Below are 15,047 nucleotides of genomic sequence, written 5' to 3'. Positions count from 1 at the left end.
GATGGGGTTTCACCATGTTGCCCAGGCTGTTCTCAAACTCCTTACCTCGTGATCCACCCACCTTGGCCTCCCAAAGCACTAGGATTACAGTCATGAGTCACTGCACCTAGCCTCCCCACTATTATTTTTTTAAATATATGTAGCCAGATGGACATTCTAACATATGGAATTTATAAAGTCATATTGCATATAAATCTAATTTACCTAGACCCATGCAAAAGTCATTAGGCCCAGGGTGGGCCTTGCAGAGTGAACAGATAAAGGGTAGGGAATTCTACTGACTGAAAACCCTTCTGACCGGCTTTCACGGGCTTACCAGATTCCCTTAGTGCCACAGAAAACATCTCATAACAGCTTTAGTGTCCAGAGGCAGCAGATAAATATAATATTTTGTAACTTTTTGCATAATTGTACTTGCAAGAATAGTAGAGGGAGTTCCCATACAACCTTCACCCACATTCCCCAAATGTTAACATTTTATCACATTTGCTTTATCATTCTCACTATATCTATATTTTTTTCTGAAACACTTGAGAGTAAGCTGCAGAAACACTGCCCGTTTACCTCCAAACACGTTTTTTTTCTTGAGATAGGGTCTTGCTCTGTTGCCCAGGCTTGAGTACAATGGTATGATCACGGCTCACTGCAGCCTCAACCTCGTGGGCTCCAACAATTTTCCCACCTCAGCCTCCCAAGAAGCTGGGAGTACAGGTGTGTGCAACCACACCCAGGTAAGTTTTGTTTTTTGTGTGTTTCTTTGCATAGAAGAAGTCTCACTATATTGACCTGGCTGGTCTCGAACTCCTGAGCTCTCAAACTCCTGCCTTGACCTCCCAAAGCACTGGGATTATAGGCATGAGCCACCACACCCAGCCTCTAAACACTTTGCATGTATCTCCTAAAAACAAGGAATTACATGGGAACATAACCACCGTAAGATGATTAAAATAAGAAAATTCACCTTCATACAATACTGTTAGCTAACCTAGCCCGGCCTAGCCTTGACATTTTTGAGGAGTCGGTTCTGCAGAATGTCCCTCAGTTTGGGAACATCTGTTGCTTTTCTCAGGACTAGATTCAGTTTGTGCATTTGTGGCAGGAATACCCCGAAGTAATGCTGTGCTATTCTTAGTGCATCATAGCAGGAGACCTATGATGCCAGTGTGTTATTGGGGATGTTAATTTTGATCATTGGTTGAGATGGAGTCCACCAGCTGTCTTCACGGCAAAGTTAATATTTTCTCTTTGTAAAATAAGTATTATGTAGCCAGGCACAGTGGCTCACGCCTGTAATTCCAGCACTTTGGGAGGCCAAGGCGGGCAGATCACCTGAGGTCGGGAGTTGGAGACCAGCTTGGCCAACATAGTGAAACCCCATCTCTACTAAAAAATACAAAAATTAGCCTGGTGTGGTGGCTGGTGCCTGTAATCCCAGTGACTCAGGAGGCCGAGGTGGGAAAATCACTTGAACCCAGGAGTCAGAGGTTGCAGTGAGCAGAGATCGTGCCATTGCACTCCAGCCGGGTGGCAAGAGCAAAACTCCTTCTCAAAAAATAAAATATAACAAGTATTATGTGTAAAGCACTTTGAGACTGTGTAAATAACTGTAATCCTCCAACTTTCATTCAAACCTTTTAGCATTTATTGATGATTCTCCTTTTTTTTTTTTTTGGTGGGGGTTACTGAGTCTTGCTCTGTCCCCCAGGCTGGAGTGCAATGGTGGGATCTCCGCTCACCGCAAGCTCCGCCTCCCGAGTTCACGCCATTCTCCTGCCTCAGCCTCCCGAGTAGCTGGGACCACAGGCGCCTGCCACCACGCCCAGCTAATTTTTTTGTATTTTTAGTAGAGACAGGGTTTCACCGTGTTAGCCAGGATGGTCTCTATCTCCTGACCTCATGATCCACCCACCTCAGCCTCTCAAAGTGCTGGGATTATAGGCGTGAGCCACCGTGCCCAGCCTAATTATTCTTGCATAAATCAATTATTACTACAATGATTGGCCAATAGTGATATTGTAACACTTTTCTTTTCCAAGGAGGATTGAAATTTAGAATGACATGAAAACAAAAACCCAAGGACATGGTGCTTATCTCCATGAATAGTATATAAATAAAAATAATTTACCAATTAAGAAATCTCTTTTTGGCCTTGTGCTGTGGCTCACGCCTGTAATCCCAGCACTTTGGGAGGCCAAGGCGGGCGGATCACGAGGTCAGGAGTTCGAGACCAGCCTGGCCAATATGGTGAAACCTCATCTCTACTAAAAATACAAAAAATTAGCTGGGAGTGGTGGCAGGCGCCTGTATTCCCAGTTACTCGGGAGGCTGAGGCAGGAGAATCGCTTGAACCCAGGAGGCGGAGCTTGCAGTGAGCTGAGATCACACCACTGCACTCCAGCCTGGGCAACAGAGCAAGACTCTGTCTCAAAAAAAAAAAAAAATTAATTAAAAAAAGGAAATCTCTTTTTGAACACAGAGCATGTGTCTGGAGTTGTGCCAGACCTTAGGATTCAAAAGCAAATGAGTCCATGGGCCTACCACTGTGAACACGCCTGATCTCATCTGATCTCAGAAGTTAACCTGGGTCAGGCCTGGTTAGTACTTGGATGAGAGGCCAACAGGGAATACCACATGCCGTAACCTTAAAAAAAAAAAAAAAAAAGATAGTAAATGAGATATCCCAGTTCTCAGGGAGCACAGTTGTTTAATAGGGGACACGTGAATAAATACAACACAGTAAGTGCTATTTCTAGAACCAGGCTCCTTGTATGGTAGGGTCTAGGGCTCCTCTATGGAGTGGTGTAAGATGACACACTTTCTTTGTCACCCAGCTATTTGCATACACTGAGAAAGATGTTGCTTTCTGGGAGGCAAAAACTTCAACACTATCTATTATTGATGTATCTGAGGAACTTGGGTGCCCAGGCAAGAGCAAGATTGCCAGAAAGGACTATAGAAGCCTTAAGAAAGATCTCACTTTAAAGAAAGGAAGAATTGGCTGGGTGAGGCAGCTATCCTGGCCTAAGACCTTCATAGTCCTGGCTTGTGGAAGTCTCACCTGATATCCTGTCAAACATGAAATATGCCCACATCTCATACTATATTAATCTATGTGTATATATATTAGTTTTATATGAGATGAGTTTGCTTGTTTTTTTGAGATGGAGTCTCACTCTGTTGCCCAGGCCTGGAGCAGTGGCTTGATCTTGGCTCACTGCAACCTCTGCCTCCTGGGTTCAAGCAATTCTCCTGCCTCAGCCTCCTAAGTAGCTGGGATTACAGTCGCCCGCCACCACGCCCAGCTAATTTTTGTATTTTTATTAGAGACAGGGTTTCACCATGTTGGCCAGGCTGGTCTCAAACTCCTGACCTCAGGTAATCCACCTGCCTTGGCCTCCCAAAGTACTGGGATTACAGGCATGAGCCACCACACCCAGCCAAATTTTATATGAGATGAGTTTTATCAGTTGGTTGACATACCGTTGTAATTTGTCAGCATTTTATTAATTTTAATTGTTAAGTTTTTATAGTTTGAAACAAATACATATTGGCCAGGTGCAGTGGCTCACGCCTATAAAACCAGCACTTTGGGAGGCCGAGGCAGGAGATCACCTGAGGTCAGGAGTTCAAGACCAGCCTGGCCAAAATGGTGAAACCTCATCTCTACTAAAAATACAAAAATTAGCCGGGCGTGGTGGCAGGTGCCTGTAATCCCAGCTACTCGGGAGGCTGAGGCAAGAGAATTGCTTGAACCCACGAGGCGGAGGTTGCAGTCAGCTGAGATCACCCCCTTGCACTCCAGCCTGGGTGACAAGAACGAGACTTCTTCTCAAAAACACAAACAAACAACAAAAAAATATATTTTCTTAGGTCTCCAACCAGAAACCTTTTTGTAGGCTTTTACGTAGCTCATAGGCATTAGCAAGCACTCCTGACATGGCTAATAAGTTTTGTTAAGTTGAAAGAAGTTTCATTTACTTTATCAAATGTCCTTGGGCTAGTAAAATTTTATTATTATTATTTTTTTTTTTTTTTTGAGACGGAGTCTCACTCTGTAGCCCAGGCTGGAGTGCAGTGGTGCGATCTCAGCTCACTGCAACCTTCTCCCTCCGGGTTCCAGAGATTCTCCTGCCTCAGCATCCTGAGTAGCTGGGACTACAGGCATACACCACCACACTCGGCTAATTTTTTTTGTATTTTTAGTAGAGACGGGGTTTCACCATGTTGGCCAGGATGGTCTCAATCTCCTGACCTCATGATCCACCCACCTCGGCCTCCCAAAGTGCCGGGATTACAGGTGAGCCACCCTGCCCGGCCAGATGTAGTTCTTTTTTTTTTTTTTAAATAAATAAATAAATAAATCCATCTTGTGTTTGTTTTTGTTTTTGAGACAGAGTCTCACTCTGTTGCCCAGGCTGGAGTAAAGTGGCATAATCATAGCTCACTGCAGCCTGAAGCTCCTGGGCTCAGAGGATCCTCCTACCTCAGCCTCCCTAGTAGCTAGGTCTACAGGTGTGTGCCACCATGCGCAGCTAATTTTTTGTATTTTTTGTAGAGAGGAGGTTTCACCATGTTACCTAGGCTGGAAGCCTTTTTTTTTTTTTTTTTTTTTTTTTTTTTTTGAGACGTAGTCTTGCTCTGTCGCCCAGACTGGAGTGCAGTAGCATGATCCTGGCTCACTGCAACTTCCACCTGCTGAGTTTAAGCAATTCTTCTGCCTCAGCCTCCCGAGTAGCTGGGACTACAGGCTTGTGCTACCACACCCGGCTAATTTTTGTATTTTTAGTAGAGACGGAGGTTTCGTCATTTTGGCCAGGCTGGTCTCGAACTCCTGACCTCGTGATCCGCCCACCTCAGCCTCCCAAAGTGATGGAATTACAGGCGTGAGGCACCGTGCCCAGCCAGAACTCACCTTTTTATTGAGATATAATTTATATACCATAAGATTCACCCATTTAAAGTGCACAACTGAATGGTCTTCAGTACAAAGAGTTGTGCAACCATCACCACTATCTAATTTTAGAACATTTCATCACTTCAGGAAGAAATTTTATGCCCATTTAAAGTCACTCCCCATCCTTCCTCCAGCCCCTGACACCCACTAGTCTACTTTTTGTCTCTATGGATTAGCCTTTTATCGACATTTTATCTAAATGGAATCATACAATATGTGGTCTTTTGAGATTTCTTTCAACTTAGCCTAATGTTTTAATGTTTTGAGGCTCATCCATGTTGTAGCATGTATCAATACTCCATTCTTTTTTTTTTTTTTTTTTTTTGAGTCAGAGTTCCAGTCTGTTATCCAGGCTTGAGTGCAGTGGCAAGATCAACTCACTGCAACCTCCACCTCCTGGGCTCAGACGATTCTCCTGCCTCAACCTCCGGAGTAGGCATGTGCCACCACACCCAGCTAATGTTGTATTTTTAGTAGAGATGGGGTTTTACCACGTTGGCCAGGCTGGTGTTGAACTCCTGGCCTCAAGTGATCCACCTGCCTCAGCCTCCCAAAGTGCTAGGATTACATGTGTGAGCCACTGCACCTGGCCAGAAGCTGAAATTTTAGATCAAAGATCATAGATAGGCCAGGTGCAGTGGCTCATGCCTATAATTCCAACACTTTGGGAGGCCGTGGCAGGAGGATCACTTGAGGCCAGGAGTTCAAGACCAGCCTGGGCAACACAGGGAGACCCTGTCTCTACAAATTAGCCAAACATGGTGGCATATGGCTGTGGTTCCAGCTGCTTGGGAGGCTGAGGGTGGGAGGATCGCTTGAGCCTGGGAGGTCAAGACTGCAGTGAGCCATTATCATGCCACTGCAGTCCAGCCTGGGCAACAGAGCAAGACCCTGTTTCAAAAAAAAAAAAAAAAAAAGATCTTGCACTGCATGGCATTTGCACCCAGCAGTTTACTCATTGCTAAGGTGTTCAAAGGTCAGTGCTATAGAAATTCAGTATCTGGCATCGTTGGTTTTCTTGACTTTGTGCTTGTTAAACCTGGTATTTCTATTGATACAGTATTTGTATAGGTTTCACAGAGTGCTTAGTTTGATATACTCTATAACAGTAAGCAATGCCTTTCTTCTTCCAGGGTGTTGAATGGAGAACCAGGCAGATCCACCACCTACAGTAAAGATGACCCTAAAGTAAACTGGTTGAAGAAATTAGATCCCAAAGATTCTTGGTGAATTTTCAAGTCTTCATCAGTATATCTATATTAAAAGGAGATGACAGAAGCCAAAATAAAAGAATTATGGGCTGACGGGACAACTGGATTAAAATAAGCATCAGTTTCATTAAAAAGGGCTAACTTGAAGATGAATCTTTAGACTCCAGCTCTTTAGAGGATCTAAAGTGACCCTGATGGACAGTGGAATAAATCACAACATGGAATCCCTTGGATAAAAATCTATTGACTTTGAATAATTTTGCCTAATGTTACATAATACACAATTTAAAAAAAAAAAAAAACCTCAACCAGGCATGGTGGCTCACGCCTGTAATCCCAGCACTATGGGAGGCCGTGGTGGATGAATCACCTGAGGTCTGGAGTTCAAGACCAGCCTGGCCGACATGGCAAAACCCTGTCTCTACTAAAAATAACTTACCTGGGCATGGTGGCACACGCCTGTAGTCCCAGCTACTCGGGAGGCTCAGGCAGGAGAATGGCGTGAACCCAGGAGGCAGAGGTTGCAGTGAGCTGAGATTGCGCCACTGCACTCCAGCCTGGGTGAAAAGAGTGAGACTCCGTCTAAAAAAAAAAAAGATTATAGACAGGCCAAAGCCAAAACCAGGGGTGCAAAAGGGAAATAAAAATAAATCAGGAGCCAAGTAGCCAAGTGTCAAGATCAGGATCCAGAAAGGCAGGATACAGCAGAGACACTAAAACCAGGACCATGGTAAAAGTGAGACACTGGAGAAAGAAACCAAAGAGAACACTGTAACCTGGTGGCTGGCTAATCTTGCAGTTGGATTTAAAGGCAAATTGGGTGATTTTTCCACTGGCTGACCTTTTAGAAGTTCCAGACATGTTCTCCCAAAGGCACTAAGTTCTGCGTCCCAGAGAGGTGGGCTCATGGCACGGCTGATCTCAGAGTTGGTGCTTGTGCAGCTCCTGACACAAGGCACTCCTCTAAATGAAGAGCCAAGGAGCACATGTTTATTGAAGGTCTACTTTGCGCCTCTTGTGGCAACACTCATACCTGGAGGCAGAGGCTACCATCAGAATATAAATTTTACCCTCAGGAAGATGAGAAGACAACTGGCTTAGAAACTAGCTTAGAACATTTCCAAGTTTGAGACAGGACCAGGGGCTGTCAAGCCCTGCCTGGCAAGGTGGAGGGTGGGAGGATGCTGAGTGGGGAGGAGGGGGTGCAGGGGGGCAGGGGGGTCTCTGAATGCAAATAGACATTGCCAGGCTAGGCGCAGTGGCTCATGCCTATAATCCCAACACTTTGGGAGGCTGAGGTGGGTGGATCATTTGAGGTCAGGAGTTCAAGACCAGCCTGGCCAATATGGTGAAACCCCATCTCTACTAAAAAATACAAAAATTAGCCAGGCGTGGTGGTGGGTGCCTGTAATCCCAGCTACTCAGGAGGCTAAGGCAGAAGAATCGCTTAAACCCGGGAGGCAGAGGTTGCAGTGAGCTGAGATCGTGCCATTGCACTCCAGCCTGGGTGACAGAGCAAGACTCCGTCTCAAAAAAAAAACAAAAACAAAAACAAAACAAAACAACAACATCAACTATATATATGTAGTAAATAGACATTGCCCTCCCCCTTTTCCCTGGAAAGTATCTCCAAAGACTCACCTATTCTGTTGGGCATTCATTACGGTTTTCCAAGGCCCACAGCAGGTCCTCCCTTCCGCAGTCCTATGATGATGAGGACTTCTCAACAGTCCTATCCATTCCACTCCATAAAAGTTCTTGCCTATGTAAATTTCCCTATGGGGATCATCAGGCCTCCCTCTTCTTGCCAATTCAGGACTGCCAACCCACCCTTTCAAATCCTGGCTTTGGACTTGATGTTTCAAAGCTTTCCTTCCTTCCTTGTTTGCCCTTTCCCGAGACTCAACACCAGTTAGCCTTTGCACCATGACCCAGAGCACAGGCCTAACCTACCCTCACTGGAGAATCAATTTCACTCTGTTCCATTGCCTTGTAACTGCTGACCAATCATGCCCTCTTTCAAGCCCAGACCTGACGCCCAAGCTCCTGGCCTGGGCTAGAATCCAAGGCCCTATTTGCCAAGAAGAAGAGGTTGGACAGTTTTTCCAGCTGCTGCCTTGCTGAAACCAGAGCCACATACCCGGTACCCTGACCTCATCAGTCCCACAGTTTGCATTACTCGTCTCTCAGAGGTGAGGAAGGGCTTTCACTACCAATATAACATTTTTTTTTCACATTTGGAAAAGAAATTAAGAGCATCCAGTGTCCAGTGTCTACCTCCAAGAGGAATAGCCCTGTTGGAAAACCTAAATTAGCCATTTGGGCAGTTCACCTATTTATTCTGCAAAGTCCTGTTCTTTAGGGCATTTCTTGGGTTTGTACTGACCCACTGAATTTAAATGCTAGCAATAGGATCCAAGGTTATATTCGAGATATCACTCCTTCCTTACACCTCAAACACAAACCAACAAAAACCCAGACATATGCTAGGTGTAAAATCTACTAAGTCCATTAGAATTCTGAATACAATTCGATTTTTTTTCTTTTGATAATTTAGAAAGTATCTAGAGTATTGTGTCATGCAGTGGATTTTCTGTCAAATAATAAGTCCATTCTGACTTGCCTTTAAGCCGCCTTCTACTTTGGATTCCTTTCCTCCTCTTTCTTCCCCATTGGTCACGTTTCCCTACAAAAATGATCAAGCTCCAATTCCCATCCTTCTCCCTCTCTGTGTCTTGCAAATTTCACAAGCCTCTGTGTCAAAAGCATGTTGATGGCCCAGTCACTGCTGCTCCTGCAAAGGGGCCAACTAGGTTCCTGGAGCTCCAGCCTGCCTGGCTTCCCCAGGGAGATGAGAGTAAGCTCTGGTTTCAGCGATGTGGAAGATGTGTTAGAGTAGGGAGAGGCTCAACTTCAAGTTGCAGCTGGTTCGTCCTAGTGTATTTAAAATCAAACATATGTGGCCAGGCAAGGTGGCTCACGCCTGTTATCCCAGTACTTTAGGAGGCCGAAGCAGGTGGATTACCTGAGGTTGGGAGTTCGAGACCAGCCTGACCAACACGGAGAAACCCCGTCTCTACTAAAAATACAAAATTAGCCGGGCGTGGTGGCACATGCCTGTAATCCCAGCTACTCGGGAAGCTGAGGCAAGAGAATCGCCTGAACCCGGGAGGCAGAGGTTGCGGTGAGCTGAGATCGCACCATTGCACTCCTGCCTGGGCAACAAGAGGGAAACTCCATCTCAAAAAAAAAAAAAAAATCAAACATACGTTGCCTTGATTAATTTTCTTCCAAAACCTTCACCTGTCTGGACTGCATAGGAGATTCGTATTCCTTCTATTAACACAGCTTTGACCCTGTTCCTTATAAACAAATCTGTTTTGCCCCGTGCTTAGCACGTGAGCCTGCCCCCGTTCCTTGCTCACGGTTGCATGACAAAGCATCCTGCCTCAACTGACAACCATTGCTGGCAGGCTCAAATTGCTGGGAGGTTTCTTGGCGCCTCGGGGGGCGGGAACAGGATGAAAATTCAGCTCACCCAGCCTCATTACAATTAGGATTATTACTCGTGTCTCCATGCCCAGCCTGTCAGGCTGGGAGTGCCCGAGGAAGTGAGATTTGCTAATTCTTTAAATATTGAGTCAGCAAGGTATGACCTAAATAGTAACTCTCTATTAAATAGAACTTTAATTACAAAACAACAGCAATAACAATAAGAGCAAATCTGTTTTTCCAGTCTAGATATTATTAGCTAGGTCAGGCCGGATAACCAAATTTACTGTACAGATTTCTTGGGGTCGCTTTTGGAATATGTACAGCACCATAACCACCCTGATGTTCCTGTTTCCAGGCCATCAAGTTCAAATCGAAATCTGAGAATTCCTGTCAGGAAAGCTCATGACCGCCCTTTGAGAGATTTTGTAAAATTGAGCAAAGCACATCCTGACAGATATTTAGATGTAGTGCTACAGGCCATTTTGACAAAAGGAAATCATGAAACTATATTTTAAAAATCAATTTTTTTTGAGATGGAGTCTCATTCTGTCATTCAGGCTGGAGTGCAGTGCCACAATCTCAGCTCACCGCAACATCGCCTCCCGGGTTCAGGCGATTCTGCCTCAGCCTCCCGAGTAGCTGGGACTATAGGCCTCTGCCACTACGCCTGGCTAATTTTGTATTTTCAGTAGAGATGGGGGTTTCACCATGTTGGCCAAGCTGGTCTGGAACTCCTGACCTCAAGTGATCTGCCTGCCTCAAAGTCAGGAGTTCAAGACCAGCCTGGCCAACATGATGAAACCCCATCTCTACTTAAAATACAAAAAATTAGCCGGGCATGGTGGCCTGCACCTGTAGTCCCAGTTAATTGGGAGGCTGAGGCAGGAATTGCCTGAACTCGGGAGGCAGAGGTTGCAATGAGCTGAGATTGCGCCACTGCGCTCCAGCCTGGGCGACAGAGCAAAACTCCATCTCAAACCCAAACAAACAAACAAACCAAAAGACCTCTGAAGGGAAAATGATAATATGATAATACGAAGGGTAAGATTGCGATCCATCTGGCTTGGTTTAATTATGTTTTTTTCCCCAGAATCCAGTCCCAATCAAAGTGTGTAAACAGCACATAGGACTGTGTTACGGCCGGGCACGGTGGCTCAAGCCTGTAATCCCAGCACTTTGGGAGGCCGAGGCGGGCGGATCACGAGGTCAGGAGATCGAGACCATCCTGGCTAACATGGTGAAACCCCGTCTCTACTAAAAATACAAAAAATTAGCCGGGCGAGGTGGCGGGCGCCTGTAGTCCCAGCTACGCGGGAGGCTGAGGCAGGAGAATGGCGTGAACCCCAGGGGGTGGAGCCTGCAGTGAGCCAAGATCACGCCACTGCACTCCAGCCTGGGTGAAAGAGCGAGACTCCTTCTCAAAAAAAAAAAAAAAAGACTGTTACTTGGGCCAGGCGCAGTGGCTCATGCCTGTAATCCTAGCACTTTGGGAGGCCGAGGTGGGCGGATCACCTGAGGTCAGGAGTTCGAGACCAGCCTGGCTAATATGGTGAAACCCTGTATCTACTAAAAATACAAAAATTAGCTGGTCGTGGTGGCAGGTGCCTGTAATCCCAGCTACTTGGGAAGCTGAGGCAGGAGAATCACTTGAACTCAGGAGGCGGAGGTTGCAGTGAGCTGAGATTGTACCACTGCACTCCAGCCTGGGCAACAGAGCAAGACTCCCTCTAAAAAAATAAATAAATAAAGACTGTGTTACCTGCACTTCTGCCATTCACCATTCCAAGGAACTGCCTGTTGGGCCCAGGCGTTTCTAGAAAAAAAGTGAAGCGCAGATGAATAGGTGAAGCTCAGGATTTTGGGGAGGGTGAAACTACTCTGTATGATATTACAATGCAGATACATGCACGTCATTTTACATTTGTCCAAGCCCATGACGTACGACACCAAGGGTGAACCTTAATGTAAACTATGGGCTTTGAGTGATGATGTTGTACAGGTCCATTGATGGTAATGTTACTGGAAAGGGGTCCCAATTCAGACCCCGACAGAGGGTTCTTGGATCTCACGCAAGAAAGAATTCAAAGCCAATCCATAGAGGAAAGTGAAAGCAAGTTTATTAGGAAAGTAAAGGAATAAAGAATGGCTATTCCATAGGCAGAACAGCCCCGAGGGCTGCTGGCTGGCAACTTTTATGGTCATTTCCTGATTATATGCTAAACCAGGGATGGATTATTCATGAGTTTTCCAGAAAGGGGTGGGCAATTCTTGGAACTGAGGGTTCCTTCCCTTTTTAGACCATATAGGGTAACTTCTGGACATTGCCATGGCATTTGTAAGCTGTCATGGTATTGGTGGGAGTGTCTTTTAGCAAGCTAATACATTATAATGAGCATGTAATGAGCAGTGGGGATAACCAGAGAACACTTTCATCCCCATCTCGGTTTTGGTGGGATTTGGCCGGCTTCTTTACCACATCATCTTATCAGCAAGGTCTTTGTGACCTGTATCTTGTGCCGACCTCCTATGTCATCCTGTGATTAAGAATGCCTTAACCTCCTGAAAATATAGCCAGTAGGTATCAGCCAGCAGGTCTCAGCCTTATTTTACCCAGCTCCTGTTCAAGATGGAGTAGCTCTGGTTCAAATGCCTCTGACAGTAACAAAGGTACCACTCTGGCGGGGGATATTGATAATGGGGGAGGCTGTCCTATATGGGGGCAACAGGTATATGAGAAGTCTCTGTATCTTCCTCAGTTTTGGTGCAAACTTAAAACCGTTCTAAATTATTAAAGTCTATTGGAATAAAGAAAAATGCAAAGTGCTGGTACTAGTGCCTTAATTATAAAATGCCTTACCTACACTTCTCATAGCCCCATAGTATTATCTCTCCATTGAGGACGATCACATAACCTTCTAATTAAAAGGATGGGCTGGGCACAGTGGCTCACGCCTGTTATCCCAGCACTTTAGGAGGCTGAGGCGGGAGGATCACCTTAGGTCAGGAGTTCAAGATCAGCCTGGCCAACACGGAGAAACCCCGTCTCTACTAAAATACAAAAATTAGCTGGGCATGGTGGTGGGTGCGTGTAATCCCAGCTACTCAGGAGGCAGAAGCTGAAGAATTGCCTGAACCCAGGAGGTGGAGCTTGCAGTGAGCCGAGATCATGCCACTGCACTGCACTCCAGCCTGGACAACAGAGTGGGACTCTGTTCAAAAAACAAACAAACAAAAAAAGTTACTGAAGAAACTAAAATACATCACAAAAAGCCCCCCCCCACTCCCCCTTTTTTTTTTTGAGATGAGGCCTTGCTGTGTCACCCAGGCTGGAGTGCAGTGGCATGACCTCAGCTCACCGTAGCCTCCACCTCCTGGGTTCAAACAATTCTCCTGCCTCAGCCTCCCAAGTAGCTGGGATTACAGGCATCTGCCACCATGCCCAGCTAGTTTTTGTATTTTTAGTAGAGACAGTGTTTCACCATGTTGGCCAGGCTGGTCCTGAACTCCTGACCTCAGGTGATCTGCCTGCCTTGGCCTTCCAAAGTGCTAGGATTATAGGCGTGAGCCACTGCGCCTGGCCTGCCCTGCTAATTTTGTATTTTTAGTAGAGACAAGATTTTGCCATGTTGGTCTGGGGCCAGGCTGGTCTTGAACTCCTGGCCTCAAGTGATTCCCACAAAGTGCCAGGAAAACAGGCATGAGCTACCGTGCCTGGCCCGTATCACTTATTTTTCATATAAATTAGAGTGTATTCTAGATTATCTTTATATCATCACTCACATTCATTGACTCATTCAACAAACATTTATGGAGTGCCCACACCCATGAACAAAGCAAAGCACCTGCCCTTGGAAAGCTTATGCTCTTAAACAACAGACTGGTAAACAAATATATAACCTAGTGCAGGGTAGCAGTAAGTGCAAGGTAAGGAGACAGTTACCCAGATGACCCAAGATAGTTTTACTAAGGAATGTAAATAGTACATTTTGGGTGGAGACTTTATGGAGTAAGAGGGAGTCATGCAAAAATCAGAAGGAAGGCCAGGTGTTGTGGCTCAAGCCTGTAATCCCAGAACTTTGGGAGGCCAAGGCAAGTGGACCACTTGAGGCCAGGAGCTCGAGACCAGCCTGGCCAACATGGTGAAACCCCGTCTGTACTAAAAATACAAAATTTAGCTGGGGACGGTGGTGGGCACCTCTAACCCCAACTACTTGGGAGGCTGAGGCATGAGAATTACTTGAACCCAGGAGGTGGAGGTTGCTGTGAGCTGAGATCACGCCACTGCACTCCAGCCATGGCGACAGAGTGAGATCATTTCTTAAAACAAAACAAACAAACAAAAAAATCTAAGGGAAGGGAACCATCACACCAACCCTGAGGTGGTGTATGAGTTAAGAGGATTTTTGCCCTTGGCAGTACAATATCCACTCAAGGATGGCTTAGGCCATACATCCACCTACTAGGTACCACAAAAATAATAAATAAAATAAAATAAAGAATGGTTAGGCCAGCAGTTCTCAAAGTGTCATCTGGGGACCCCCTGGGAATCTCCATGACCTCTTCTCAAAGCATCCACCAGGTTAAAGTTTTTTTTTTTTTTTTTTCGAGACGGAGTCTCGCTCTGTCGCCCAGGCTGGAGTGCAGTGGTGCAATCTCGGCTCACTGCAAGCTCCGCCTCCCGGGTTCACGCCATTCTCCTGCTTCAGCCTCTCCGAGTAGCTGGGACTACAGGCGCCCGCCACCACACCTGGCTAATTTTTTTGTATTTTTTAGTAGAGATGGGGTTTCACCGTGGTCTCGATCTCCTGACCTCGTGATCCACCTGCCTCAGCCTCCCAAAATGCTAGGATTACAAGCGTGAGCCACCGCGCCCAGCCAAGTTTTGTTTTTTTTTTTTTTTTTTTTTTTTGAGATGGAGTTTCGCTCTTTCACCCAGGCAGGAGTGAGGTGGCACAATCTTGGCTCACTGCAACCTCCACCCCCCCGGGTTCAAGTAATTTTCCTGCCTCAACCTCCCAAGTAGGTGGGATTATAGGCATGCACCACCACGCCTAGCTAATTTTTGTATTTTTAGTAGAGACAAGCCTTTACCATGTTGACCAGGCTGGTCTCGAACTCCTGACCTCAGGTGATCCACCAGCCTCGGCCACCCAAAGTGCTAGGATTACAGGTGTGAGCCACTGCATCCAGCCAGTTAAAGTATTTTTGTAATAATCCCAAGATCACAGTCATTCTTTTTTTTTTTTTTTTAGATGGAGTCTTGCTCTGTTGCCCAGGCTACAGTGCAGTGGCATGATCTTGGCTAACTGCAACCTCCGCCTCCTGGGTTCAAGCAACAACTCTCTGCCTCAACCTCCCAAGCAGCTGGGATTACAGGGGCCTCCCAC

The 15,047-nt window shown here is 46.0% G+C and overlaps 1 non-coding gene across 1 annotated transcript; it reads left to right on the top strand.

The window, feature by feature from the left end:
- The first annotated feature begins 5,876 nt into the window (after window positions 1-5,876).
- Window positions 5,877-6,016, top strand: LOC115838459. The gene has a single exon (XR_004033485.1). It is a non-coding gene; the product is annotated as a small nucleolar RNA SNORA8 (small nucleolar RNA).
- The last annotated feature ends 9,031 nt before the right edge of the window (window positions 6,017-15,047 follow it).

Source organism: Nomascus leucogenys, chromosome 14 (genome assembly GCF_006542625.1).
Source record: "Nomascus leucogenys isolate Asia chromosome 14, Asia_NLE_v1, whole genome shotgun sequence".
Classification (NCBI taxonomy): Eukaryota; Metazoa; Chordata; class Mammalia; order Primates; family Hylobatidae; genus Nomascus; species Nomascus leucogenys.
Note: the sequence above shows the minus strand (reverse complement) of the source record. Positions and strands in the feature narration are given on the sequence as shown.